This window comes from Bos javanicus, chromosome 12 (assembly GCF_032452875.1).
Source record: "Bos javanicus breed banteng chromosome 12, ARS-OSU_banteng_1.0, whole genome shotgun sequence".
Taxonomy (NCBI): Eukaryota; Metazoa; Chordata; class Mammalia; order Artiodactyla; family Bovidae; genus Bos; species Bos javanicus.
The window spans coordinates 53,864,791-53,869,417 of NC_083879.1; the positions used below are offsets into that span (position 1 = coordinate 53,864,791).

The window sequence follows — 4,627 nt, forward strand, 5'->3', positions numbered from 1 at the left end:
CTAAGATAAGCTAAGAAATTGGACAGGAAAGGTGTTCTCACGAATGCAAACAGTTATCAGCACCCTTTTCCCCTCTGGTTTCAGAGAGACTGACTCTTCTACTTGTACTACCCTCTGCAGCTGCTTGCCCATGGGGACTCTGGAAGCATCCAGAATTGTGCAGTCGCTACGTTTGCTGAGAAGTTGTTGCTTATGGAAGACTGAGGGGCAGTGCTGACGTTGGCTGCAGTGCAGCTAGAATTTATATAGATTTTAGCATTGTAATCTAGATACTTCTCACAACTTCAGAAAGACACAAGTTTTAGAGAAGGGGCCAACCAATATAAAGGATAAACCTACTACTTTTTTTTTAAGTTAGAAAAATACAGGTCCTACTGAAGATAAAGTAGATTCTTAGAAATTCATCTTTATCAGTTTTTATTTAACTTTCCTTTCACATATCCTCACCTTTATTTCAAGTCTCTCTCCTTTTTTTTGGATAGAAAAGGAAAAAAAAGAATGCAGAAACATAGAAAAATTTGTTACTTTAAAATTTTTTTCTCTGAAATAATACAAAGTATCTACTTATAGTAAAAGATTGACATAGATGAGTTAGTCTAAGATGCTTGCATGCTCAGTTGCTCAATAGTGTTGGACTCTTTGCAACCCTGTGGACAGTAGCCAATTCCTCTGTCCACAGGATTTCCCAGTCAAGAGTACTGGAGTGGGTTGCCATTTCCTCTTCCAGTAGCCTAAGATAAGTCAGGTGTATTCCTCAATAGGAATATTATAATATAAGCCCATTTAATTCAATTTGACAAATATTTGTTGGGTTTCTTTATGGGTAATGAAACATGTTCCATATAAATATACTAAGCATTTAAGTAAAACTAAAAATGAGACCAATTGTTCAAACCATATGTAGGAAAAATGAACACAAAAAAATGTAGACAATATTTTTTAAAAATTCTAGGTAGAAAACCGAGAGCTTTTTATGGGATCTTCCTTTATTTTCACTTAAAAAATTCTCTCATTTAGTGCCTGTAATTCTATTTTTCTTCCAAAGTTTGCCAGCAGAATACATGAGCTGCAAACCCTGTGGACCTCAGATACTTGGAAAGTACCTAGAATGTTAAAATTTCACATAGTTTGGATATTCCATTTCCTTAGGCAAATGATTTTTCTTGTGTTGCCAATTTCCACTGATGATTCTAGAAAAATTTGAAAAAGAAATCTTCAGAGGTTTTTTTTTTAGTCAACTTACAAAACAAAAACACTTTTGCCCAGTGTATTAGAATAGTAGCTTCCTTACAATTTCTTGGAAAGTTAAGTGATCAGAAAGAAAACTGATAGGAAATACTTACTTTTGTTCACTTGAAGGGCAAAAACAAAACAAGAATAACAAACATTCACTATTCTGAGAAAGTAAAAGGATGCTACCATTCTTGATATTAATAAGAGCAGCTTGTTAATACCATGCGGCATTCATAATCTCCAGTTATTTGATATATTTGAGAGATAAAAGAGCCAAAGACTGAAAAGTTGTAAAGTAGTAATTTTGTACACATGCATATAACCATCATGAAGTTTGGGGAACACACGGTTAGTCAGACTCATTGGTTGAGCTTTTTTTTTTTACTGTTTATTCACCTTAATGTTTTTATTTTATTTTAATTTTATTTTATTTTAAACTTTACATAATTGTATTAGTTTTGCCAAATATCAAAATGAATCTGCCACAGGTATACATGTGTTCCCCATTCTGAACCCTTCTCCCTCCTCCCTCCCCATACCATCCCTCTGGGTCGTCCCAGTGCACTAGCCCCAAGCACCCAGTATCGTGCATCGAACCTGGACTGGCAGCTCGTTTCTTACATGATATTTTACATGTTTCAATGTCATTCTTCCAAATCTTCCCACCCTCTCTCTCTCCCACAGAGTCCAGTCTCATTCTTTGCCTATCATTGCTGGGTTAGCCAGAATCTGATCAAACAGAAATAGTCTTGTGAGTACATGCTTAGCCCAAGCTCGGTAGAATGTCTAGGAACATAGGGGGCATAGAATGAATGTGTTCATACAGTAATGCCTGTATGGCTGAATTGAGAACAAGTTTGGTTAGACAAGAATGGCTGAAATTAAAAAATGAAAGAACAATGCTTGCTTAATCTAAGTTAAAAGGGTAGAGGAAGCTGCTACTTATATATTGTGATTTGAAGTCCGCTGGATTTTTGTTCAGGGCCGTTAGTTGGAACTTCTTTCAGATTACACTACTGAAACAGCTTAAGGCATTGGAATACAGAACTGGTAAGTTTTAATGTTGTGTCTGAGATCTGAATTAGAGGGTGCCATTGGACAAGGCAGCCTGAACAAAGTATTTCTGTGCCAAAGACAATTGGCAGCATATAAGCATAGGGGCCTATCAGATGGACTTCCAAACCAACAGGGGGCGCTGCAAGAGATTCTGGGGACAATAGGGGGGACTGCCTTATTTTAATAGTTCTAACTGGAACAAGAAATTTTAATTCTGCATTGTAGACTCTGCAAATGCTTTAGAACTCATACTGGTTTCAACACATATATGATACCCTCTTTTGACAAAACAGCAACATTTTAGTTTGTCTTCTATTTTCCTTTAAAAAATTGGTTGCCAGACAAATATCATGTGATGGCAGTTATATATGGACTCTAAAAACATAATACAAACAGAATAGACTCATCGACATGAAAAACAAATTTGAGATTACCAAAGAGGAAAGGGAGTAGAGGATAAACTAGGAATTTGGGATTGTAGATTCACACTGCTGCTGCTGCTGCTGCTGCAAAGTCACTTCAGTCATGTCCGACTCTGTGCGACCCCATAGACGGCAGCCCACCAGGCTCTCCCGTCCCTAGGATTCTCCAGGCAAGAACACTGGAGTGGGGTGCCATTTCCTTCTCCAATGCATGAAAGTGAAAAGTGAAAGTGAAGTCGCTTAGTCGTATCTGACTCCTAGAGACCCCATGGACTGCAGCCTACCAGGCTTCTCTGTCCATGGGATTTTCCAGGCAAGAGTACTGGAGTGGGGTGCCATTGCCTTCTCCATAGATACGCACTACTATGTATAAAACAGATAAATAACAAGGACCTACTGTTTAGCACAGGGAACTGTATTAAATATCTTGTAATAAACAATAATGGGAAGGAATCTGAAATACATATATGTATGTGTGTGTATATGTATATATACACATATACATACAGGCTGCTGCTGCTGCTGCTAAGTCACTTCAGTCGTGTCTGACTCTTAGTGACCCCATAGACTGCAGCCCACCAGGCTCCTCCGTCCAAGGGATTTTCCAGGCAAGAGTATTGGAGTGGGTTGCCATTGCCTTCTCCGATATACATACATATATACATATATATAACTGAATCACCTTGTTGTACATCTGAAACAGTGCAAGTCAATAATACTTTAAAAAAATTTGCTTGCCATTTGCAATAACATGAATGGACCTTATGGGCATTATGCTAAGTGAAATAAGTCAGAGAAAGACAAATACCATCTGTATGATGTCTTATATGTGGAATGTGAAGTCTAAATACATAAATACATAATAAAATTGTAAATATATATTTTATATAAATATATATTATTATATTCCACATGTAAAAACTGTGTGTGTATAAAACCACCCTCACAGACACAGACAACAGATTGGTGTTTGCCTGAGGTGGGGGATGGTAGGTGGGAGATATGGGTGAATTACTTTTAGTTTTGTTTTTAGCTTGAATACATTACATTTATTTTAAAAATAAAACATAAAACAAAAGGTTGTCATGGCTTCATATTTTATCATCAGCTAAAACCAATTTTAAATAGCATCTTGAAAATATATCCAGATGGTTTTAGCAAATGTATATTGACCTTTATAAAATTGTTTTGGTACAGAGATTGATTTCTTTTTTAATCACATATTTCTTCTCCACTTTAAGACCTGCTGATTGTGCTCACTTTGGCAGCACATGTACTAAAATTGGAATGATACAGAGAAGATTAGCATGGCCCCCGTGCAAAGATGACATGCAAATCCATGAACCATTCCATATTAAAAAAAAAATTTCCTGCTGGCTTTAGAGTTCTGAGCAGGACTGGTCCTGTGAAGCTCCTGTCTGCCAGCTCTGTTCCTAACCATCTTGTCTTGAACAGGAGACTTTTGGAACATGTAAACAAATGATGAAGTACAAACAGATTTCTCTGTCTCTCTTTTCTTTTTCAATCTCTCTTTCTCTCTCACCTTAGCTCCTAAATAATAGATCTAATGCTGGGTATAAGCAGTTACACAAGAAATATTCATTTCTTAATCTTTTCTAGTAAATCATTTCTAATGTAGAAGTAGACAGTGTATTTCCTTCCCACTAAACTAGTCTACTCCAGTACTCTTGCCTGGAACATCCAATGGACGGAGGAGCCTGGAAGGCTGCAGTCCATGGGGTCGTGAAGAGTCAGACACGACTGAGCAACTTCACTTTCCCTTTTCCCTTTCGTGCATTGGAGAAGGAAATGGCAACCCACTCCAGTGTTCTTGCCTGGAAAATCCCATGGATGGGGGAGCCTGGTAGGCTGCAGTCCATGGGGTTGTGAAGAGTTGGACACAACTGAGCGACTTC

General features: G+C 37.6%; 1 non-coding gene across 1 annotated transcript; it reads left to right on the forward strand.

The window, feature by feature from the left end:
* The first annotated feature begins 3,963 nt into the window (after window positions 1-3,963).
* On the forward strand, window positions 3,964-4,070 carry LOC133258684 (U6 spliceosomal RNA). Its single transcript, XR_009740142.1, has one exon. It is a non-coding gene; the product is annotated as a U6 spliceosomal RNA (small nuclear RNA).
* The last annotated feature ends 557 nt before the right edge of the window (window positions 4,071-4,627 follow it).